At 50.9% G+C, this 25,827-nt stretch overlaps 1 protein-coding gene across 2 annotated transcripts in view; it reads left to right on the top strand.

Moving 5' to 3' along the window:
• PUS3 (pseudouridine synthase 3) overlaps positions 1 to 25,827 on the top strand; it is a 284,654-nt gene that overhangs the window by 1,456 nt on the left and 257,371 nt on the right. The gene's annotated exons all lie outside the window — the stretch shown is intronic.

Genomic DNA, 25,827 nt, shown 5'->3' with positions numbered 1-25,827 from the left:
AAAATCTAAATTCTTCAGCATAGCAAGAAAAATCTGTGTAATCTGGTTCCTGTCTGTCAGTTGGTCTCGTTTCTCCTTCCCACTCCGCCTCGCTATGCTACAGCAACACTGAAATTCATTGTTCTGACTCCCAGACACAGCAGGCCTTCTCGCGGCACTGCGTCTGTGCGCATGCGCCTTCCTCTGACTGCGCCGCTCTTGGCTTGTCTGTCAGAACATTCCTAGTCATCCTTCCAGGTGAGACTTATACACCGTCTCCTCCTGAAAGCCGCCTCTGGTTTCCCAGGTGATCTCCACTCCACTCCACGCTTGCCTCCCTGCAGTTATGTACTTTAACAGCTAATTTGAAGAAGGAGGCTCTGCCCACCTTTGCCCACCTCTTTTTTTTCTGGACTTTAATTTTTATTACTTATTTGTTGATTTGAGAGAGAGAGAGAGAGAGAGAGAGAGAGAGAGAGGGAAGCATTCATTCATTTTCCACAGCTGTGCATTTATTGGTTGCTTCCTGTATGTGCCCTGACTGAGGATCAAAACTGCAACCTTGGTGTTTTGGGACAACACTCTAACCGACTGAGCTACCCAGCCAGGGCCCTCTGCCCATCTCTTTAAGTGTAAATTTCTTGAGAGCAGTGCCCATATCTTTTCATCTTTGTATCTCCTATACAAAGCACAGAGCCTACCATATAATAGGCACTTAATAAATTTTAATTAGTAATCATGCTTATTTTTTATTGAGAACTTGAAATAAAGCCAGGCAAAGTGCTAAGCACTTTAACCTCCATTATGTCATTTAGCTGACACAATTACAGTTATCCTATGAGGTGGGTGTCATCCCCATTTTGACAATGAGAAGACTGAGACCAAGAAAGTTTAGGTAACTCTCCAGCACAAGTGGCACTGAAGAGATGTGAAACCCCATCTTAGTGAAGCATAAATGAGTGCGCTCTGCGCAGCCACCTACACCAGCCAACAGTCAGCATGTGGATGCTGGGCCATCAGGAGCGGCCCCATGCTGTCTGTCACACCCCAGCCTGCCCAGTGCTCAGGCCTCCGGTCTGCACTGCTGAACAAGATGTTTGCATACTTGGCCCAGCCAGTCTTTTCTCCCATATCAAAATCCCACAGGCCTGCTCAGACTTCCCGAACTGATGATACCCGGTCTCCTGGCTAAGAGTTCTGCTTCCTGAGCATGCTTACAGCCAGCCGCACTTAACAAGGGTCAGTTTCTCAAGCTCGTCTGACCAGTTGTTCTGCCATGGGCCGTCAGCCCTGGTGTGCATTGCAGAACTGCACTCTAGTCCAGCTCCAGTGTGACTGCTTCCCCAGAAGACCCAACACTGTTAGCATGCCAGACCCCTTGCCCAGCACCCTCCTTGCCTTACTCTGAGTCCCCTTGCCCTGAGCTGAGACCTTGTTGTCCGCTCACGCTGACAGCAGCTCAGGGATGAGACAGAGAAGAAAGGACTGGTCAGGGATCTGCTGAGCCTGAGAGGCCAGGTAGGTCTACACCTGGTGTCCTCATTGAAAAGTCACCCCGGAACTCTGGAGCCACAGACCCACTTTCTGTGCTTCTTGGTCACTGTTTCTCATTACGTCAAAGTCACAAAGCAAGTACCAGTCACATGCCCTTGATTGACAGGACTAACATTTTGTATTCAGCTGTTATTTCTATGTTAATGATCATATTTACTTGATGAATAAGACTTGGACTTCAGTAATATACTATGGCCAGATTGATCAGAACAATGATAATGCCTCAATTCTTATGTCATTTTTATTATGATGCATTTTCACACGTATCATTTTGTTTCCACTTGGTTACTATGGCTTTTTTTTTTTTTTTTTTTTTTTTCATCTAAAAGTGGAGAGTAGAGCTTGGACTTAAAATCATGTCACAGTCATCCATCACTGCTGAAGGCACAGTGCTCGTGCTGCTAGATCCTTAATAGACAGCGTTTCATTCATCTTTACAGCAACCACAAAAGATGGGCATTATCCCCATGTTAGAGACAGAGAAGTTAGGTAAATTTCCCAGTGTCCGCAGATGCCAAGACCGGAAGCTGGGTCTGCCCAATGCTGGCGCATGTGTGCTTCTGCTGTGCTGTGCTGCCCGGCACTAGGCCTGGCCTCGTCTGCGACATCCCCAGGTGTGTCCCACCGTGGTCTGTGCTTCATGTCAGATTAAACACCACTCCTGCCCTTGGGCTGTCTTGATTTTCTAACGTATTAAACACAACTTCCTGGGATTAACCTTTAGTCCCTTTGACCTAAAATGATTTTGCCTTTGTTGTTCCTCTACTGGAACACAGGTAACAATTTCCATCTGACTGACTGATGAGGAGTTGCTGGCCCTTAGTTGTGAGCTGGATGTCACAGGAAGCCATCCTTCCCCAGAAGAAGATAAGGTGGCTCCTGGGAAGTTCCAAAGGAAGGGCAAGGCCATGTGGCAGCATGTGAGAGGTCTCTTCCTTCGTGTCACCTAGGCTGTGTTGAGAACGTCATCCCAAGACTAGCAGGAGCAGTGACTTTCTGAGAATCTGCCATCTGGAATGTACTTGTCCCCTTTAAACTGTCCTGACCATAAGGCCACAAACTAGTGAACATAACCCAAAGATTAGCAGGGGAAGGGTCTTTGGTGGGGAAGTAGAAGGAGTTCCTATCAAGGGTTCTGATTCTGCCTCTACAGGGCCGATTGTCAAGTCACCTCCTCTCCCAGGGCTTCTGTTTGCTGAGCTAGTTACCGGAGCACCCTGAAGGTCTCCTTGTTCCTGAATGTTCCAGTGGTCCCTCAGGGCTGGCCTCATGGCTCCTAGGAGAGACCTCCCACCCGCACAGGCTTGTGGAGCACAGGGGCGAGCCTCAAGCCTGGTCTAGATCTCCGCGCTTCTGGGGTCCCAGACTGTCCCGGTACCCTGGCAGAAGGTGGCAGTCCCAGTCACAATGTTGACGGTAGCTTGTGTGTTTGAGGCTGGGGCCCAGTGGGGGCCGTGGACATAAGGGAGCAGCAGGAGTGTGTGTGAGTGAGCGTGTGTAAGCGTGCAGTGTGTGAGTGTTTATTTATTCTAGGAGCGGTTGTTAAGTCAGGGGTGTTTGCCAGCAGAGAGCTGCCTGAGGGCCGTGTTTGTTTACTTAGCAGAGTGCAGGGAGGGCGGGGCAGAGACAAGTGCAGGCTGCGGAGGAGAAGTAGGTTGAATGCCCCCCTTCTATGGGTACTGCTGGTTCTGGAGAGCCCTGCTCAGGAACATGAGCTCTGGTTTGCCTTCCTCATCGGTGGCTCTATTCCTGACCTCTGCCCCAGCCGGGCCCCTGACCATCTCCCCTTTATGCAGGGGTGTCTCCTGGCCACAGGGCCCTGAGAGAAGGTAGAGGAGAAAAAGGAGGGACAGTGGTCAGAACAATGAGATTTGAATCTGGGCTCTGGCAAGTCACTTAATGTCGAGGGGCCCCGCCTGGTCCACCTCATCTCTAGAATGAGGTGACTTGAGAGCTCCCTTACAGCTGTGTGGTTGTGTCTTCCAAGGAGATGTGGAAATACGCCAGCTCCTCCCCCTCCGGTGGGCCCAGTCAGCACAGACCTGCTTCTCTAACTCAGTCCCGTTCCTCCCCGCCCGGAGTGTGCTCAGCCTTCAGCTCAGCCTGGGCCCGTCCTGCAGGCGTCTGTGCCAGGCTGAAGACCACTGCTCAGGACCCACCCTCTGTCTTCCAGGATATATATTAGTTGTGTATTCCCTGTCTACAGGACAGAGAGAGTGTGTGAGAGAGGAGAAGAGCTGCCGCTGACCCTCCTGCTTCCCAGTCCTCCCTCACCATAGGCCAGGAAGGTGTATTTCCCCGGAAGTGGGAGCTGGCTGAATTTCAGGACTGTACTGCCAGCTGGTGGCCCCAGGGACGCCCCAGAGGCTCTGCCACCCTCCCCTGCCCTAAGGCCACAGCACTGCGTTTGCTAGTCTGTGAGGGAGCGCTGGCCCCCAGACACAGGCTGGCTGGCGGCCAGCGTGGGGTTCCGGCTCCTGCGGCAGCCAGCAGGGTGGCAGGAAGGCCCTGTCAACCCCCTGGGAGAAAGTTCCTTGGCAAGCAGAGAAGAGAGGCTGCCTGCACTGGCCCTACCTTGGGGCCACAGAACAACTTATCCCCAATCTGCCAGGCAGGCTTTGTGCCTCCCTCTTCTGCCCATGCTCCCAAGGGCTTGGGCGGGGATCGCAACTAGGCATTTCAGGAAAGGAATCTATAGCTTACCCCTGTTTCTCTCAGAAACCGGAGGAATTAAGAAGTAAAAGGGTTGGTGGCACTTGGCCGCTCAGGCCTCCGGCCTTCTCTGGCTCCCATTAATCCTTGGGTGTTTCTGACCCTGTTTGGAGAAGCAGCCAGGACTGCCAGGCTCAGGGCCACCAACTCCTCCTCCTCCTTCTGCCACCACCACACCACCCACCTCTGCCTCCAGAACACACACACAGAGTCAGTCTCCTGCCACCGAGGCTGCTTGTTCTGCTGGTGCCACAGAGAAACAGATGAAGAGCTGGAAAAATCACCCCAGCGCCAAAAAGAATCAGTGTGGAAAATCAGGGAGAGAGCGAGACCAGTTACAGAAAAGGCTGCCCGCCGGGAGGTGGCGCTCCACCTGGCAGACCTTCTCTATCCTTCCCGGGAACTGGGGCTGGGGCAGGGCAGCCGTGGTCTACCTTTCTCCATGCTCACTCAGCCGGCAGCCACCTACGAAGGTTACCAGACCCCACCCTCCTGTGGTCCTGCCCTGTGCTGGATCTGGTAAATGGGAATACTGCCCTCTAAGCCAGGCCCCCCTCAGGCTGGGCTGTTACTGAGTGAGCTAGTCTCCAAGGGCCAACCTAGCATCCCCCCACCTCTTTGTCTCTCCCTTGCCTCCATCCACATCCCTTGCAGCATGGTACTGAAGAAAGGTTTTGAACTTGCCATGTGGTGCGATGTATTTCACTCTTCCCAACAGCAAAGAGGAAGCAAATCTAGTCTCCTTTTAGGAGATATCTACTTTCCCAAGGGAGATGGTACCACCCACCTCAATTGGGCCTATAGGGTCATTTAAGGGCTGCTTCCAGGCCTGGCTCAGTGTGCTTGAAGCAGGCAGGGCTGACACTGTAGTCTGAGGAGGGATAATCAGTGGATAGAACTGACCCTTTGGCCCTTCCAGGCCACAGCATGGTTCTGGCATGTCCAAACCAAGTAAGGTCCACTGTGTCCAGGTGGACCATTTCCAAACCCTTTTCTATCACAGATCACTTCCCAGAAACTTTCCAAGATGGGAACTCACAACTGAAGCTGGTTGTTTAGATCGGAAAATCTGGGTATAATGTCATTAGAAAAGCCAGAGTCTCCTCACACGAACCTTTGCCTACAACCTCTCCCTGCTCCCTTGGCTCGGCCACTTCTCTCTGCCTGAGTCACAACAGCAATCAACAACGTGGACACAGAGCCTCACAGTGTGCCAAGTGCTCCCACGGGCCCGGGACATTTACTCCTCCTCATGGAGACAAGCTGTTGTCAGCTCCACCCGGGGAGCTGTGGGCCTGCCCGGGCTGCACAAGCTGTAGGTGGCGGACCTGACTTGCACTCTTGGGTTCTCTCCCTGGAGCCCTTTCTGCCAGCTACCCAGAGACGCACAGGGAGCTGGAGCCCTCCAGTTGTTGGCAGGCAGGAGGAGATTGACTTGACTGGCTTCCAGCTGGGCCTTGCGTGGTGGCCTTAGCCCTCCCAGATCCTTGGAGCAGAGGGGCTGGTGAGGAGCTTTCTGAGAGGCCCTACTCTCTTCTCTGACTCGCCCCACCCCCACCTCCTTCGCCTTCCCAGTCCCCTTCCTGTGTCTGCCAGGTTAAAGCTTGTCTTGTTTCTCAGGGTCACCTCCCCCAGAGAACCCCTGCTCCTCCTGTGTTTCTTTACTCTCCCCCCCCCCCCCACCTCTCCTTTATGTTTATGCCTGTGCTTTGGGAGAACAGGCAGGGCCACCTGGTGAAGGTGCCAGGCTCAGGGCACTTGCCTCCTAATGCTGCCTCATGTGCCTCATTTTAGCTTTGGCTTCACCATGGAACCTGAACTCCTTTAGTATGTTTTTCGGATTTATAAAGAATCCCCAGTACTCTCCCCTGCCCTCAGACTTTCTACATGACCTTGAACAGGAATTCAGACTCTGGACGCAGAGTCTGTGGAGCAGAAGGATACCGGAGCCCAGATCTAGACCCAGGAAGGCAGAAGTGAAGGGAGAGGCACAAAATGTATCCTTTTTTCCTAAGCAGGAATCTGCCCAGGCCCAGCCAGTTCCCTAGGGCAGCTGTTCTTTCCCCCTCTATGACCTTAGAATCCTCACTCCAGGTCTCTCGGGGAAGGTGATTGTGCAAAAGCCCAGTTTATCCCAAATAATGCAGTGCATACATTAGAGGGGGTGGGGAGGACGTTTTATCCAAAACACATGCTGTTGCTGCTGTTCTAGTTATCTTGGACATTTCCTGCATGTTTGTCACCATGGCAACTGACTCAGCACGAAACCTTGTTTGCTGGGCCCTGGGGTCCAGCATAACAGCCATGTGGTGTCAATTTGGGCCTCTCGGTATTTTCTGTCTCTCTGTCTCTCCCAGCTTATGTCTCTCTGTCTTTTGTCTTTGTCTCTGTCTCTCTTCTGCCTATCTCTGCGCCTTTCCATTTTCTTTTTTCAGGACGGAGCTGCTCCTGTATCCCTGGAAGATGCACTGGAGACAATGTCCTGCTCTGCCTGCCCCAAACCTTCACTTGGCCACTCCTGACAGTCCCTGGGCAGGCAGGTCGCAGAATGGACAGGAAGCCTCACTGTGTGGACAACGCGGGGGTCAGCCTTGGTGGAGAAAGGGCTCTGCCAGGGACTCGTCGTTTGTCTGGAGTAAACCGGTGCTGCCCCCCTTCTGATGGCCCCATGGGGAGAACCAGCTCGGGTTCTGGGAGCCCCGAGTTAGAAGAACGTGGCTTTCCCTGTGTGCAGGACTGTAGCCTCCACTCTTCAGAGCCTGTGCTACCCAAACTGTTAAAGAAGACTCAAAATAGCAGAAGAGAGTAGATAGCTAAAAGTCATGTGAGAGAAGCAAAGAAAAGGTGAGGCATTCCCAGGAAGGGAGAAGCCTGGCAGCCGAAGGGCAGCGAGGTCTCTAGGTGCCGTAGGCTCCCCGAGGCCCTTGCTGCTCCTAGTCCTTTCTTGCAGGGCTGTGACAGAGCCATCCTCGACAGCAGTGTCCCTCCATGGGGACGCCGGGCAACAGAGAGGGTGTTGACAACAACAGTATGTAAGGGAGCTGGGCCAGCAGTCGGGAAAAGGCAGTGTGAGCCTACGAAATGTAAATAGGCAGCTCCAGGGGGTGAGGGCGTCTCCTGGTCCCTCTCCACCCCAGGTCTTGGTTCCCTTCACACCCAGGAAGCCAGTTCTAGACACTTGCTTTCTACCGAGTTTCCTGCACCCACACCCTGTCCGAGGGGCCTTTCCAGACCATCTTCCCAAATGTCACACTTGTCCCTGGCCATGTTCTTTCAGGCCTGCCCCCTCCCTGAGTGAAGTAGGCCCGGAATACGGGATGGATGCAGATCTCCCGGCAGGGCTGGCAGCCCGCAGGACTGTTAGAGGAGAGAGGAGGAGGGAAGTGGCTGGGAACCTGCTGGCTGAGTCAGGAACCAGCCTGTCGTAATCCCTGTCCGTGCAGCCCCAGGTGATGGGAAAGCAGAGGCTGGGCTAGGCAGCCATAGTGCAGGTCCTGAGGGCAGAACCCTACTGCCGGTGCCCAGCAGCCGTGAGGGTACAGCAACTCAGCCTGCTTCAGGCCGGTGCCATTCCAAGGAGATGCAATCCTGTGATACGACTGAGCAGCAAGAAGACAGCAAGGGCAGCAGCATGGCTCTGGGGTCAGCCGACGGGCGCACGGGTCCTCTGCCTTGGGGTACTACAGTGACCAGGGAGTCTGACCAGGCGGTGGTGTAGTGGATAGAGCGTCCGACTGGGATGAGGAGGACCCAGGTTCGAGACCCCGAGGTCGTCAGCTTGAGCACAGGCTCATCTGGTTGGAGCAAAGCTCACCAGCTTGGACCCAAGGTCGCTGGCTCAAGCAAGGGGTCACTCGGTCTGCTGTAGCCCTCCGGTCAAGGCACATATGAGAAATCAATCAATGAACAACTAAGGTGTTGCAACGAAAAACTGATGATTGATGCTTCTCACCTCTCTCCGTTCCTGTCTGTCTGTCCCTGTCTATCCCTCTCTCTGACTCTCTCTCTGTCTCTGAAAAACAAACAAACAAACAAAAAAAATGAAGAACAGTGACCAGGGGCCAGTCATAGGGGGAGGGATTGAGGATTTAGGTATGTCAGGGCTCCAGCCATCTGGGAAGGATTCAGGTTGAGCTCCGGTCCTGGCGGGGATTTGAAAGGCCACAGGAAGCTGCAGCAGGGCCCAGAGAGTGAATGCTCAGGGAGACTGTGCGTGGCGGCCTCACAGTGCCTCGTGTGGCGAAGAGAGCACTGCTATGCAACCGGACAGACGTGGCCGAAGTTCACCACTCAGCCTTGGCAACCGAGAACTGTCTGGACCTCAGGGTTCCCGTGTAAGACAGAGAAAATACTGGTTTTCAGGTTCTTATAAAGAGTAACTAAGATATTCTGTGTGAAGTTCCCAGAGCAGTGTCTAAAGTCACATAGAAGGTGCTTGATAACATTTTTCCTTCCCTGGCAAGGGGGTACTTTCATACATTTTCCCTAAAACTAATCTGCTTCCTGTTTCTGCTGGGACTGGAATAAAACCTGTCTGGGACTACAGTGGTCGGGCCTGATGCTGGTAACTGAGAGGAGATGTCAGGATTTGTGAGCCTTGACGGCAGGGGGCGGGGTGGGACAGCGGCCCCTCTCCCCAGGAGCACAGATGGCCGCTGTGCATGGGAGTAGTCCAGTGGGGTCCCTGCAGTGCACCAGAAGCCAAGCCATAGGGTGCAAATCAACCCCCTCTTCATGGGGGCTGGGCAAGTGAAGGGGAGTGCCTTCTCCCAAAGCTGTGGGATGCGCTAAAATCCAGGGCAACAACCTGGGGCTATAAGGCTAGAGAAGAGAGTCCCAAAGCGGCAGAAGCCCAGCACACGGCAAGGCTGGCTTCACTGTGCAGGCAGCACAAGCCTGTGTGTGAAGCCCCTGATGGGCAGAGTGCTGTGTACATGGGACAACAGCTGTGGCTGGCTGCAGAGTTGTGGGGTTCTGGCTTTGCCTGCTTGTGCCTCCAGCTCCGAGCCTGGACCAGCCAATGTGCCAGGCTGGCCAGACACATCTGGGCCATTCCCACCTCAAGGACATTCCCTCTTCCCAGTGCTAAGGGTCCAGCTGCATCTCCAGCTCAACCAGAGCCCAAGGCAGTCAGCTTTCATCCTCACACCACACTGTTACCTGGAGTGAGTCAGCACCCCTCTTTGGGCCTCTGTTTTCCTATTAGACTAATGACACAATGACACTTTGAAGGAGGGCACAGGTGTTTCTACAGAAGGGCTAGGCCTGAGATACAAAACACAGAAAACAGAAGAAGGGCAATGAGGTCTGATGCCTTTCCAGGGTTCCAGCTCCCCCCACAATGGTCTGTAAGGGATTCAGATGGAAGGGAGGGACTGTCTACTCCTCCCTGTCCTCAGTCCTCCCCACAGAGACCACAGCGCTCGACCCAACTGTCTCCTCCCAGTGACTCAGGCTTTGGCTGCCCTCCTGCCCACGCCCAAGGCCAGGTCCAGTGCCCCATAACAGGAAGGGCTGTGGTGGGGGCAGGGATGGAGAACTGCTCCCATCAGCCCCCTCACCGGTGACCTGGGTGTGCGAGGAGAGGTCTAGGTAAAGGGGGCCTGGCTCCTTCTTGGTTCTGTCACCCTGTGCTGCCTCAGGAATGTGGATTTGGGCTGCGGTGGGGATGGGTCCTCCGCCCTCTGCACTGAACACAGCAGGCCACTTGTTTCTCATTAGCAGGCTGTGGGACGTCACATGGAGTGGATGTGCATTTTTGTCTATTTGCTGGAACAGTGGGTAGATAGTTGTGGGGTTGCAAGGGCTGAGCCAGGGACAGGGCCTGTGGGACTCAGGGTAGGGTTGTGGCTAAGTGGGGCAAAGCCATATGGGGGCCAGAGGAAACCACTGTCCTTGCTGGAGCCCAAGGGCAGCGACAGCTATGCATTGATACAGAGAAAAGGAAAAGGAGGAACTGCTGACACATTGTGAGACCAGGAGCCACCATCGTGGCCATTCACATGCAGGTTCCCATCGGATTTGAGCAGATGGTAAAGAAATGGCGGAGTTGGAGGATGCTGGGCCATTCTGTTACTTGGTGTCTCACCAAGACAGGCAAGCCACAAGAGAAGACAAGGGAAAAGCAGAAAACCTGCTTTCCCCATGAAGGGCAAGGGATCAGAGAGGGCCCTGCAATGGTGTTAGCAGGAACTGAGAGAGAGCAAGCTCCCAGTCTGCCCCACTTTATAGTATAGAAATCAAAATCTTTAATCCAATATACAAACAAGGAAGTCTCTGATACAAAGTCACTTATCTGAGGCATAATGGGATTCTTCATGAGAGTGCACCACCCACATCATGCAATCAGTCAAGGGTATGGGGAAAAGCTTAGTCTTACAACTAAGCCTTAGGCCAGGGGTCCCCAAACTTTTTACACAAGGGGCCAATTCACTGTCCCTCAGACCGTTGGAGGGCCACCACATACAGTGCTCCTCTCACTGGCCACCAATGAAAGAGGTGCCCCTTCCAGAAGTGCAGTGGGGGGCCGGATAAATGGCTTCAGGGGGCCACATGCGGCCTGCAGGGCCATAGTTTGGGGACGCCTGCCTTAGGCTATAAGGACCCGGCCTGCTTACAGCCTGTCCCCCACACCCAATACAAACCATAAGCGAGCAAACATATATACCAGTGGTTTTCAACCTTTCTAATGCCGTGACCCCGCAATACAGTTCCTCATGTTGCGGTGACCCCAAACCAAAAAATAATTTTGGTGGCTACTTCATAACTGTAATTTTGCTACAGTTATGATTCGGAATGTAAATACCTGATATGCATTATGTATTTTCCAATGGCTTTAGGCGACCCCGCTGGGGTCGCGACCCACAGGTTGAGAACCGCTTTTATACAGTGTGTCCATAAAGTCATGGTGCACTTTTGACCAGTAACAGGAAAGCAACAAAAGATGATAGAAATGTGAAATCTGCACCAAATAAAAGGAAAACCGTCCCAGTTTCTGTAGGATGATGTGGCAGCATGTGCGCATAAGCAGATGATGATGTAACAGCGTGTATACAGTGGAGCAGCCCACAGCCATGCCAGTCAAGATGTGGACAGTACAGAGGAAAGTTCAGTGTGTTCTGTGGCTCACTAAATTCGAATCCGTGACCAAAATGCAACGTGAATATCAGCACGTTTATAATGAAGCGCCACTACATAGGAATAACATTACTCGGTGGGATAAGCAGTTGAAGGAAACGGGCAGTTTGGTGGAGAAACCCCGTTCTGGTAGGCCATCAGTCAGTGACGAGTCTGTAGAGGCTATACGGGATAGCTACCTAAGGAGCCCTAAAAAATCTGTGCATGAGCCCACATTGAACTGCACTGAATAGGTATGAAACTGGGAGAGTTTTCCTTTTATTTGGTGCAGATTTCACATTTCTATCATCTTTTGTTGCTTTCCTGTGACCGGTCAAAAGTGCACCATAACTTTATGGACACACTGTATATCATATTTACAAACTTATTTGACCAACACACGTGATTATAGTTATTGTAATATATAATAGAGAATAATCACAGAGGAACCGTGAGTGTGCTTGCTGGTCCTAACTGGTAATAATAACAGCTAGTGTCCATTGAGAACCAGCCTGTGGTAGGTGGTTCACGTATATTATTTTTTTAATTCTCACAATAACTTTGTTTTACAGAAGAGGAAACTGAGGCTCAGAGAGGTTAAGTAAATGACCTTATTTTCACAGCAACAACGCATTAGAACTGGAACTTGAACACGGGTTAGCTGATATTCTTGACATCTTTCCATTATGACACGCTGCTTCTACCAGGGTCCAAGCTTTTTGTGCCATTGACACAGTCTGGTAAAGCCTATGGGCCCCTTTTTGGAATAATGATTTAAAAAAATATATCAGATCTAAAAAGGTAGCCACTTATATGAAAATATAGTTGTCAAAATATTAAAAATGTGTAATATATGTGCATCTTTATTAATACAATAAATAACAAAATCTAGTAGCTATCATAATTTCAAAATAGTGGTAAATGCAAATAATATTTTGTGATATTGGCAAAAACTGCTATGTGACTTCTACTGGTTACAAAGTCACAGGTACTAATAATACCTATATTATTTTTAAAACGTTTTTTCATTGATTTGAGAAAGAGAGAGGAAGGGAGACAGACAGAGAGAAGGAAGGAGGGAGGGAGGAGAAGGGAGAGAAGCATCAACTCTTTGTTCCACTTAGTTGTGCACTCATTGGTTGCTTCTCTTATGTGCCCTGGCCAGAAATCAACCCATGACCTTGGATGATGCTTTCCGCACAGAGCCACCAGCCCGGGCAATACCTGTATTCCTTTTTTTTTTTTTTTTTTTTGTATTTTTCCGAAGCTGGAAACGGGGAGAGATAGTCAGACAGATTCTTGCATGCGCCCGACCGGGATCCACCCGGCACACCCACCAGGGGGCGATGCTCTGCTCCTCCGGGGCGTCGCTCTGCCGCGACCAGAGCCACTCTAGCGCCTGAGGCAGAGGCCAAGGAGCCATCCCCAGCGCCCGGGCCATCTTTGGTCCAATGGAGTCTTGGCTGCGGGAGGGGAAGAGAGAGACAGAGAGGAAGGAGGGGGGGGTGGAGAAGCAAATGGGCGCCTCTCCTATGTGCCCTGGCCGGGAATCGAACCCGGGTCCCCCGCACGCCAGGCCGACGCTCTACCGCTGAGCCAACCAGCCAGGGCCAATACCTGTATTCTTATGTGAAGGAAATACTAAGTTCCAGTTAGAGGGCAGTGAAAATAAAGCTGTAATTATTTTCCCCACTGAAGTTCTCAGCCCCCCAGAATTCTATCTATGGACGCCTCAGGGGACTCGACCCCAGGTTAAGAACCCCTGCTTTGGAGGGAAGTTACTACAAACTGTGTGTTGTAGGGTGTTGGGCAAGCTCCCTAGAAACCTTCTTTTGTGCAGAGGGTGGCAGAGGGTGTGCAGACTACTTCCAAACCTGGAACCACATGCCAGCTGGTAAATCCCCAGGGGCTCCATGGCCTAGCGCCTTGTGACCTACTGGGGGTGGCTGGATTTATCAAATTAAAATACAGAGGGCTCAGTTAAATTTGATGTACAGATAAATACTGATTTTTTGTGTGTGTAAGTATGTCCTACGCAATACTTGGGACATAGTTATTTTATTATTTTTCGGCTGCTGTGCAACAAATGACCACAAAAATAGCAGCGTAGCGACACCATGTTAGCTCACTGCGCCTGTGGTCAGAGGCCAGGGTCCGCCTCTGGTTCCGCCTCTTAGTTTCACAGACTGGAACCATGGTGCAGGTGGACCGTTTTCCTTCATGGAGGCTCTGGGCTGAATCTGCTCCTCAGCTCAGTTGGGATGTCGGCCGATTCACTTCCCTGTGGTTGTGGGACTGAAGTCGAGGTTCTCTTGCTGGCTCTCACCAGCAGGGCCACCCATGGTCCTGGTCTGCACCCCCCCCCCCCCCGACTTCAAGACAGCGCACAACAACTGCTTCAGTCTCTGGCCTCCCTTCTGCCACCTGCCGGAGAAAACCCGTTGCTTTTGACAGGCTTGCTGTGATCACATTGGGCTCATCTAGATGATCTCTCTTTTCTACACAGTGTAGCGCCACATGCTCTCAGGAGTAACACCAACACACAGAAGATACGGGCCATCATAAAATTCTGCCCACCACACTTACACCCAACATTTATTTGTGGTTTCTCTGAAGCGCCGCTATCCGGGGGTCCTGTGTGTGCCCGGCACCTACCTAGTGGTTAGGGCTTCTGTGGACGTTGCCTCATGACCAGGGTCCACTCTTCTGTTCGTGACCTCAGTTTTCCCTCAGAGAACTCAGTGTAATTATTTACTACTTACACTGAATATGAAATAGTATGAATACATATGAATGGGTCCTACCCACCATGGGGCACAGCAGGCACCAGAATCACTCTCTGTTTGGCAGGGTCTCAAAGTGTGGAAGTGGAGCCTGACATATATGTGGAGGAGAGTGCTACTGTGGCACCGGCAGGGACACCAGCAGAGGGGGGTGGCTGCTACTTCAGTGAACAGGGACTGAGGACAGGTGGGAACTCTCAGGGCTGGGGTACTTTAAACAGCATCTAAGGACCTGGATAGACAAAGAGGGTGTGGATGTTTTGAGCAAAGGGTTCAGCACAAGCAAAGCCCAGTGGGGAGGGGTCCTGGAGCACACTGGGGTGGCACATGGAGCTGCAGGACAGGGCACCTGGCATCTTGGGGAGAACATAGTACAAGGGAGAGGCGGGGTCAGACTGGAGGCCTTGCAAGTTTCATTAGCAGGGGTGGGAGAGGCCCCGACCCCGGACTGCTGAGTTGGGAAATGAGCTGCTATGGAAACGATGTAGCTTCCTTGGCTCTGGCAGCACATGAGGCTGTGATGGGCAGTGGGGAAGCCGCCTCACATGTGGACAGAGCGCAAGGAATCCTGGGGCTGGCTTTACCAGTTACGCATGGAGGCACTCTGGACCGTGTTTAGAACATGTGAGGACAGCAAGGAGCCAGGGAAACTGGAGCAGAGTAGGGTAGGTCAATGTGTGTGTGTGTGTGTGTGTGTGTGTGTGGCAGATCACATACGGAAGGCAGCACGTGACCTGATGTGAGTATTAAATGGCAGCCGAGCTGCTCTGCCAGGCAGTTCCTTTTGGCCACCAGAAGCACGTGGACTCCCACAGCTCCGCATCGCATCGCAGTTTCTATCTACCAAGAGTGCACCCTCTACTGTGGAGACAAGAGGAGGCAGTATGGAGTGGGGGTAAGAGTCTATCTGGGCTTGAGTCTTCCTGCCAACACTTCCCAGCCTAGAAAGTTACCTAAAGCCTCAGTTACCCCAACAATAACATTGTAATGACCATACCTTCCTGATGGTGTGATCCTGAAGACTGAGTCATTACGAATTGTCTGGCACAAAAAAACAGTAGCTGCATTTTTATTCAAACAATAGTAAGAGGTAACATTAAACTCCTCATTGAAGGGTACAGGTGACAGTGGCTGTGAACCTCTTCATGGCAGGGGAGATTGGTTGGTCTTCAATGTGAGCAGGAATCGGGAGGTGCAGGTTGAGGGGAAAGTAAGGGATGAGGCCTGGAAAAAGCCCAGAGGCAGGGTTAGAGGATGCGTTCTCCACAAAGACACGCAGGTGAAGTCAGCGTGACATCTCAAACAGAAAGCGCCAGAAGCTTGGGGAAAGGGCAGGGTGCTGGCGGGTGCCAAATCAAGCTGATGGGAAGGTCAGATTCTGAAAAACACGAACATCAAGTGTCTCATTGCAGGTGACGGGAAGTGGGAGAGGGACTGGATTGGGTGGTTGGGAGGGGAAGAGCAAGGAGACCCGCAGCCTGGCTCAGCCCTTTCCCATCTCCTGGCCAGAGGGGCCAGGGCAGGAGCTCAGCAGGCGTGCTGATGCCCAGCACTGCCATGCGGAGGAGGCAGGCCTGTGTTTCCCCAGACCGATCTTTCAGGGAGCTGGCCCCTCAGTCTGGTAGACCAAGAGATGGGACAGAAGACAGAGGGGCTGTTCCTCCTCAAGGCATCATGTCCAGCAGAACTCCAGCCAGGGCCACCTCTCTGAGGGGACAGGAGCTGGGTTGGGGAGAAGAGCGTAACTGGCAGGGCTCCACTTATCTCCCAGGACAGCTGCTGAGTGGAAGTGACAGGGACTGCCTCTGGGGGGGTGTGGTCTCTCTTCCCACCTTAGGGTCTAGATGAGAGGAGACAGCCTAGACCCCACATTTGGGCCTGTGTAGCCTATTATGCTCCAGGCCAGGATTCTCAGTATGGACACACCAAGTTCCCAAGTGTCCCTGGAGGTTGTAAAGATATTTTAGTGTTTATTTTTTTTAAATCTCAAATAAATAATACATTTTCTGAAATAAGACTGCCTTCTACCCATCCGTTAGATATCAACTCAAATGTCATTTATCTAAAAAGCTATCTGTGACCTTTTATATAAGTCAGGTTCCCAGCAGGACAAGATGGCTCGTTCATATGGTTTGATTGAGGAGAGTCTAAGAAAGAACAATTGATAAAGCCATCGACAGGATTGAGGGACAGTAACTAGGGGTGAAACAGATAGCACCAACATATCAAGCCCTGATCAACCTTGGCCTCAAGGGACAAGGGGAGGGGACAGTCACTGGCTCTCTACAAGACCTGTAGGGAGGCCCTGGCAGGTTGGCTCAGCGGTAGAGCGTCGGCCTAGCGTGCGGAGGACCTGGGTTCGATTCCCGGCCAGGGCACACGGGAGAAGCGCCCATTTGCTTCTCCACCCCTCCGCCGCGCTTTCCTCTCTGTCTCTCTCTTCCCCTCCCGCAGCCAAGGCTCCATTGGAGCAAAGATGGCCCGGGCGCTGGGGATGGCTCTGTGGCCTCTGCCTCAGGCGCTAGAGTGGCTCTGGTCGCAACATGGCGACGCCCAGGATGGGCAGAGCATCGCCCCCTGGTGGGCAGAGCGTCGCCCCTGGTGGGCGTGCCGGGTGGATCCCGGTGGGGCGCATGCGGGAGTCTGTCTGACTGTCTCTCCCCGTTTCCAGCTTCAGAAAAATGAAAAAAAAAAAAAAAAAAAAAAAGACCTGTAGGGATAGGAAGGGGCTGCCTGGTAGGTGCTGTGGTCTTCAGTGGGGGATCACAGGCAGCAACCTATGGTGGCTGATCAGGGAGGGAGCTGACCTCCCCTCCTTGGTCCAGGGCCTCCCACTGGCAAAACCCAATGGGAAGCTAGAGGGAAGAGGACCTCCATTAATATAGTCCTCAAGTCAGGCCTTGGGGTATGTAGAGCAAGGTGATACAGATGTAGAGAGGATCTGGGGAGACAGAGAAAGAATATCTAGCATACCTCCCATGTTAGTCTGTGCTCCCATGTTACTCTGTTTGGACTGCCATAACGAAATACCATAGACTGGGTGGCTTAATCAACAGAAATTTATTTCTCACAGTTCTGGTGGCTGAAAGTCCAAAATCATGCGGCTGGCCTATTTGGTTCCTTGTGAGGACTTTCTTCCTGCTGTGTAGACAACCCACTTTCTCACTCTGTCCTCACATGGCCTTTTCTTAGAGCATGATCATGGAGAGAGAGAGAGAGAGAGAGAGAGAGAGAGAGAGAGAGAGAGAGAGAGAGAATGCTCTTGTGTTTCTTCTTATAAGGGCACTAATCCCAATATGAGGGCCCCACCCACCTCAGCTTACCCAATTCCCTCCTAAAGGCCTCACTTCCTATTACTTTGGGGGTTAAGGCTTCAACATAGAAGTTTGGAGAGATACAAACGTTCAGTCCATAACACCTTGGCAAGATGGTGTTTGGTGTTTCCGGAATCTGCCAATCAATCCTGTGCTTACCTAGACTATAGTGTTGTCATACTCTATTGTAACTGGCCATTTCTTTGTCTGCATCTCTTACATGACTTACTTTTTCTTGAGTGCAGGGGCTGTGTTTTACTCATATGTGTTCAATGAAATGCATCAAGAAAAATGAATAAAAATGTTGCTCAGTCTAAACGAAACATCACCTTTCTTTGCATTGTCTAGAAGTAAATCATCTCATTGTGGCAACAACAGTTAACGCCTGCAATCCGAAGCCCAGATCACCAGTTTCTTAGGCCTGGTTAGTGCAATACTAGGCAACAAAGTTAATTTGTAATCTAATGACTTTAATTAGATTAGTAAACAAATCCTTCAAAACCATTGATGAGGCGAGAATGAAAACAATAAAAGGAGTCCTTTGTGCTGAAAATAAATAACCTCCGTCAGTAATAATGGGTGGGCCAGTCCAATGGCATTCACATTTCTTGCTTAACCCAGAGTAGGACAAGGCTTGGTCTTCTCAGGCCAATTGGCCTCCCTATTACAAATGGCCTTTGTAGAGCAGTCCCTGTCTGCCTCTGTCTGCGCTGTCCCTACAATGCCCAAGCCACTAATCTGTACCTCTTAGAACACTGTCCGTGTCTTCTGGGTGTGACATGGTAAGCCACCCCCTTTCTTTCCTGTGCCTAGTCACAAGAACATAACATAAGCTTTGACATCTGACTTGCTGGTTTGAATCTTGGCTTTGCACTTCCTCACTGTGTGATTTTGGATGATGTACTTAACTTCTCTGGGCCTCAGTTTGTTTGTTTTTCCTCTCTCTCTTTTTCACTAAAAGAGAGAGAGAGAGGGAAGGACAGACAGGGACAGACAGACAGGGACATACAAACAGGAATGGAGAGAGATGAGAAGCATCAATTCTTTGTTGCTGCACCTTAGTTGTTCATTGATTTCTTTCTCATATGTGCCTTGACCAGGAGTTTCCAGCTGAGCCAGTGACCCTTGCTCAAATCAGCGACCTTGGGCTCAAGCTAATGACCTTGGGATCATGTCTATGATCCCATGCTCAAGCTGGTGAGCCTGCGCTCAAGCTGGCAACCTTGGGGTCTTGAACTTGGGTCTTCTGCGTCCCAGGCTGACCCTCTATCCAGTGCCCACTGCCTGGTTAGGCTCAGTTTTCTCATTTGTAAAACTAAGATAATTGTGAGGATTAAAAAAGATGTGGTAGCTTCAACCTGGACTGCTGCTCTAGCAGCCTAACAATCCCACCATTTTGCACCCTGGCCAACCCCATCTCCTTTTCTCTACCAAGTAACACTGGATTAGGCCCTTTCTCTGCTCAGTGCCTCACAATGGCTTCTTATTTCACTTAGATTACAATCTCAGCTCCTTTCAGGGCTGGGAAACCTCCCATACCTCTCACAGCAGCCCTTACATTCTCTGCTGGGACTGTCTTCTTCTCCTTGGTTCCCTGTCATATTTCAGATCTCAGCTTAAATGCCACTTATTCAGAGGAGCCTTCCCAGAGCTGCAGAGTTGCCTGCCGCAGCCTCGTGGTAGCCCGTGCTTTTTGGTCGGAGCAGTCATTGCAACTGGGGAAAACTCATTGCAACTCATTGTTTGATGGATTAAGGCCAGTCTCTCCACTCCTCCGTGAGCCTCAGGAGAGCAGGGGCCTGGCTGCTCTGTCTGCAGCTGAATCCCCAGTGGCTGGGGCAGTGCTCGCTGATACATGCTTGTTGAATAAATAACAAAGGAAAAGGTCTTTCCTGGAATGCCAACAAGCTTGCTGGGGAGACAAAGACTGACATATAAAACTGTTCAAAACAACACAGGATAATTTGTGTATAGCTGTCTTCAGATAGCTTGGCCTTCACTCTTGGGGTTTTAGGAATTCAGAGAAAGGAGGAAAGGGTATTAATTATCTCACGAAGACTCTGCTTGAGGCCACTCATTCCAGGAAGAAGGGAAGAAAGCAGGAAAAATCACGCTTGTCATGTACCTGCAACATGCCAGAAGCCCATCATACAATATCTGCTTTCATCTCTGCAGCCATCCCAGGTTTACAAATGAGAAAACCGAGGCCCGGAGAACTAAAGTAAGTTATCCAAAGTCACACAGCAATTAAGTGGCAGAGTCAGGCAGGTCAGATGTCAAAGCCTGTGTTCTTATAACTAGACATAAGAAAGAAAGGAAATGGGTTACCACGTTACTCCCAGGGGACAAGGGCAGTGATTTAAATGGGGCTTATAACAGCAGCATCTTATCTATGGTAACTCTAAAAGTTGGGCTTGTTCTGATACTGAACCCAGGTCTTCGATGCCACTTGAGTACATGGAGTATGAGATTCTGAGTGTCCAAAAACAAACAGGGCAGTTAGGTTCACCCCAGAGCAGCTGCAAGCCTTTGGAGATGGCCCCAAATTGGACAAACCTTCAAATGAGGGGTTGGGCATAGCGCCAGCATCTGACAGCGGAAGGAGGCAGCAGAGCTGGGGTTTCGGAGATTTCTTTGTCCACTAAGACCATCTGCAGACTGTATAAAGGTACAGGTAAGGAGCTAGGTGGTGTGGGGTGCATGGTGAGTCGGGGGAGGAATGGGAGAGGGCATTTCTGCCGGGCTGACCTCAGCTGTATAACGTGATCAGCCTGTCATGGTTCTTAGCCCTGATTTGGGAAGAACAAAGAGTTCAGGCCCCCGTGCCTTCTCCAGCCCAGGAATGCAGCTGGGGCCCGGCTGTGACCAATCTGGAATGCAGGTTGGGAGCGAGGCGAATGCAGTGTGTACAGCGAGGCTTTCATGCATTGATGGGAGCCGGACTCACAAAGCCAGGCTGACAGGCCCCTGCGCCTCCAACTTTGATATCCCAGCCCTGCCTCAGGGGGGCTGTGCATCCCCAAGCTGTCTGGCCCCGGCTGCCCTGTTGTGGCCCTTGAGGTGGTGGTGGGGTGGGGAGTAGAGGGTTGAAATCCATATCTCCTCCCTCCCCACCAGTGTTCCCAGGTACCAGCATCTCCTTGTCCATCCCTCTTCATCTCGGGACATCTGGGAAATAGATGGGGGTGGGGGAAGGGAGTTGCTGCTGACCTTAGGGCTGGGAAGATGAATGCACAGACAGACAGATGTCCCATGAGAGATGCTGCCAGGCCGCAGGCAACCACTGCTGGAACCGGTCACAGTGACCCCTTGAGGCTACCCCGTCTAGGGAGAGGATGCTGTTGGGGTTGGGGGTTCTGACTCCTGGGTTAGAAGGCTGAATGCTTTCTACATTCTGAAGCTCCTTGCCTCCCCTTCCAGCCCCTGCATCTATTTCCAAAGGCCAGTCTTATCGGTGTGGGGTCCTCCAGCCCTGCCCTTCTCTGCCCTCTCAATTATCCACTGCCCCCTGCTCCCTCCTCCACGCTCCCTGCTCTTCCTCTCTTCCTGGGTACCAATAGCAGCAGCAGTGCTCCACAGTTTACAAGCCACATACACCAAATCATGTGATCCTTAGAAGAACCCTATGAAGTAAATACCCTTATCTTCTTTTATGCAGGCAGGAAAGAAGGAAGGGAGAACAGGGAGGTTTTTGGAGGCAAGAAATTTAAGGATATTGGGTGACATGCTCAATGGATGGGATAGTTGTCTCCTGTGATGGCAGGAGAGGGGTTAGGGAGGATATCAAGGTGCCAGGAGCTAAATGATCCATGACATGGGGACTCGGAGCTTGGAAGTACTTACTAGAGGTACCTATCAAACATCTGTGGACTATTTAAATGCGTCCAGTGTTCTGCCTCCTTCCCCTGCTTGTGTTTGCTCTTCTGGAAAAGACCTGGATGCGGCACTGTGATGCAATGACTGGGGATAGCTTTCAAGGACGCGTCTCTAAAAAGCTGGTTCTCATGTTAGAGATGCAATTCCAAGGAGGAGAAACTGGGGAATCTCCACTGTGAGAACAGTCCAGGGAAAAGGACAGGAGGGCCTGACCAGGTGGTGGCGCAGTGGATGGAGCGTCGGACTGGGATGCAGAGGACCCAGGTTCGAGACCCCGAGGTCGCCAGCTTGAGCGCGGGCTTATCTGGTTTGAGTAGAGGCTCACCAGCTTGGACCCAGGGTCTCTGGCTTGAGCAAGGGGTTGCTTGGTCTGCTGTAGCCCCACGGTCAAGGCACCTAGGAGAAAGCAATCAATAAACAACTAAGGTGTCGCAACGAAAAACTGATGATTGATGCTCATCTCTCTCCGTTCCTGTTTGTCTGTCCCTCTCTCTGACTCTCCCTATGTCTCTGAAAAATAAATAAATAAAAATAAAGTTATAAAAAAAAAAATGACGGGAGGACAGCTTTCCCAGAAAAAACTCTGATTTCCAAGGGCTCCGAGGCGCCAGCTGGGATCCACCAGATGGAGATTTTGACGGAATGTAAAGCAGGGTGGGAGGAGCCCTGGCGACCCCTCTGTAGGCACTCTCCTTGTCACATGATGTTAGAAGCACAGAGTTTTTAGAAATCATCCAGACTTTTGGTTTAAGAAAACAATCTGCTTCATCTCTGCTGCTCTAATGTGGCTCTATTCTCCTCGGGCAGCTCCTGGGCTGTTGTCATTCCAGAGAGAAGAGTAAGCTCCTCTCTCCTGCACCCAGGTGAAAGATCCTGGTGCAGCTTGAGCAGTGCTGGCCATCCCAAGCCAGGGACCAATGAGTCTGGCAACATAGCACATATTTGGAAAACACACGAAAGAATGCAGGAGGAAACAGGTCACCAGGACAGAAGGACAGCTTAGACATTGTTTCTGTGTGACATGTAAGCTAGGTGATCATTCCAGCTGAGTTCACTCAAAGCAAGTTCATTACAGCATTTGGAAACAACCTGTGTATTTATTAATAGGAAAACAGGTGAACAGGTTATGGTGTCTTTTAAGGAATTTTATGCAGTTGTGAAAAAGATTAAAGTAGAACTATATATCTGTAAATGGAAAATATCTAAAATACATTAAGTAAAGAAAGCATGTTTTAGAACAGTCCATAGAGTATTACCTCACTTCTGTAAAACAGACCAAAACAAGATCCTATGTATTTAAAATTCACTTTTTTTTTTTACTGGTTTTTTTTTTTTTTTTTTTTTTTTTTTTTGCATTTTTCTGAAGCTGGAAACAGGGAGAGACAGTCAGACAGATTCCCGCATGCGCCCGACCGGGATCCACCCGGCACGCCCACCATGGGGCGACGCTCTGCCCACCAGGGGGCGATGCTCTGCCCATCCTGGGCGTCGCCATGTTGCGACCAGAGCCACTCTAGCGCCTGAGGCAGAGGCCACAGAGCCATCCCCAGCGCCCGGGCCATCTTTGCTCCAATGGAGCCTTGGCTGCGGGAGGGGAAGAGAGAGACAGAGAGGAAGGCGCAGCGGAGGGGTGGAGAAGCAAATGGGCGCTTCTCCTGTGTGCCCTGGCCGGGAATCGAACCCGGGTCCTCCGCACGCTAGGCCGACGCTCTACCGCTGAGCCAACCAGCCAGGACTAAAATTCACTTTTTAAAAGCTTGAAAAACCATACACCAAACTGTTAATAACATGGCCTCTATATACTTACCCATTAATTTTTTTTTTTTTTTTTTGCCAATGGCACATATTGCTTTTGTATTAGAAAATGAACATAACTGGAAAAGAAAAGATCCAATGCTCCTTATGTAGGAAAGGAATATGCAATGTGCACACATGCACACACACTCACACACTCACACACTCACACACACACATATACCCTGGAAAATAAGTTCTCAGAACCCTGATCTTCCAATACCCAGGAGGTGAACTTTCCTCAAGTGTCTGTCCAGTCAAGCTGCAGGGACAGGAGGGTGAAGGGGTATAAGGGCAACCGAGGTGTCCACGAGGATGGAGCTAAAGTTCAGGTTGAGGAATGGGTGGGTGTTGTTTCTGTGTCTTGCTGACGCTGTGGATGGATGCTTCCCTGTAGGCACACACTAGTTGGTGGCACACATCTGAAGGCCAGGAGTGGGTTAAGCCAAAGCCTTTGTTGGAGAGGAGAGACCAGGGTCTCCTGAGACATGAATTCAGCTCAGTGGCTCCTAGTGTTAATGAGAAGTGAGGAGGCTCAGGTCTGAGTCAATTAGAGTTTCTATCTGAAATGTAAACCAGGTTCTTGACCAAATGCCCTCTCTCCTTCATCTTGGCCCTGGAGTCCCAGAGGAAGAGAAAGAGAACAATTCAGCTCTGCCTTACGGAGGCCACAGCTGTTTGCTTCTGGGGCCCTGTCCCACGTGGGGAGCACCAGCAGCTCAGCCAGTCCCCTTCCTCGCTCCCAGGTTCCTGACACTAATCCTACAGCAGTCACGATTGCCCATGCTAAGTTCCTCTAGCTCCCTAGGGATGTGCAGAGAGAGCTGGGGGCTCTGATCGGCCTCAGATAGTTGAGTAATTATGATAGCAGGAGCCCCCAAATGCCTGAGATCCTCCCCCTCCCCCTGCCATGTCTCCACAATTCACAGCAGTCAGGTTTACAATGTCCATCCAGACTGCTGTGGTTTGATTCCATTATCTTCTCCACTTTTTCAGGGCACCCCGAGTCTCCTTGTCACAAGCTTCCCTCCCAATTACTCCCAGACCCTATCTCTTTATCTAGTCTTACTTGCTCTGAAATGAGAGTAATTCTAGTTCCAGCATTTTATGGCTGTATGACCTTACAACACTTGTGACAATTTCCTTAATAAACCTTTCTGGGCTCCAGTTTGTCATGACATAAAAATGGGAGTCAGAGTGAGGTACAAATGAAGTGATACAGATAGAGCCCAGTCCGTGGCAGAGCCAAGTGTCAGGTCTTTCTCCCCTGCTCCTCTGCCCCAACCCCACAGTCAAGGGGAGGAATAACAGAACCTGCAGAAGGACAGGGAAGCAGCTGAGCAGAGGAGACCCTCAGGGAGAAGGCGTTTACCAAGAGAGAGGGCAGGAGGGATTCTGGCTCACCATAGACGTATATCCCAAAAGAGGAGGGGGTGGGTGGTCTGTGCAAGAGCTCTCCCCACAGATGCGATCAATTTTCTCAGTTGCCAGGTGGTAAGATACAAGATCACAGGAGAATGTGCAGCGTGTTACTGAACTCAAGGAGCCCGCCACTTGGGGTGTTCTATTAAAAAATGAGGCATGGTTGTTGCAAAGTAGTTTTATTTACTTGCAGGAAGTAAGGAGACAAGGAGATTCATATCCAAAGCTCTGTCTCCCCAAGGTAGGCCTAGCCATTGCTTAGGTACAGTATTTGATCAATTACACATTGATTTCTTCTTTGCAGTTAGTTGGCTGCTTTCATTTGGTTGAGTTCCTGTCAGCTCATTCTATTTATAGTGACATCTACAAAATACTATATTATGCTTGAACATCTAGCAAGAATGACATTTTTAATTTATTTTTATTTTTTTATTTTTATTTTATTTATTCATTTTTAGAGAGGAGAGAGAGAGAAGGAGAGAGAGAGACAGAGAGGGAGAGAGAGGAGAGAGAGACAGAGAGAGAGAAGGGGGGAGGAGCTGGAAGCATCAACTCCCATATGTGCCTTGACCAGGCAAGCCCAGGGTTTTGAACCAGCGACCTCAGCATTTTCAGATCGACACTTTATCCACTGTGCCACCACAGGTCAGGCCAAGAATGACATTTTCTAAAAGAGAGAAAGAAATACTGTATTTTTCACTCCATAAGACGCATTCCCCCCCCCCCCCCCCAGTAGAGAGGAAAATGCCCGTGCATCTTATGGAGCGAAAAATATGGTATTTTATTAAATATTTTAACACACCATTTGTTTCAGAGTATCTTTTTTCTTATTTTCCTCCTTAAAACCCTACGTATGTCTGGTCCTGGCCAGTTGGCTCAGCAGTAGAGCGTCGCCCGGCCGGTGGAGGTTCTGGGTTCAATTTCTGGCCAGGGCACACAGGAGAAGCGCCCAACTGCTTCTCCACCCTTCCCCCTCTCCTTCCTCTCTCTCTCTTCCCCTCCTGCAGCCAAGGCTCTATGGGAGCAAAGTTGGCTCGGGCACTGAGGATGGCTCCATGGCCTCTGCCTCAGGTGCTAGAATGGCTCTGATTGCAGCAGAGCAACACCCCAGATGGGCGGAGCATCGCCCCCTGGTGGGCATGCTGGGTGGATCCCAGTTGGAGGCATGGGGGAATCTGTTTGTCTCCCCCCACCCCGCTTCTCACTTCGGAAAAAGAAAAAAAATCAAAAACAAAACAAGAAACCCTAGGTGTGTCTTATGGTCAGGTGCATCTTAT

Source organism: Saccopteryx bilineata, chromosome 2 (genome assembly GCF_036850765.1).
Source record: "Saccopteryx bilineata isolate mSacBil1 chromosome 2, mSacBil1_pri_phased_curated, whole genome shotgun sequence".
Taxonomy (NCBI): domain Eukaryota; kingdom Metazoa; phylum Chordata; class Mammalia; order Chiroptera; family Emballonuridae; genus Saccopteryx; species Saccopteryx bilineata.
Note: the sequence above shows the minus strand (reverse complement) of the source record. Positions and strands in the feature narration are given on the sequence as shown.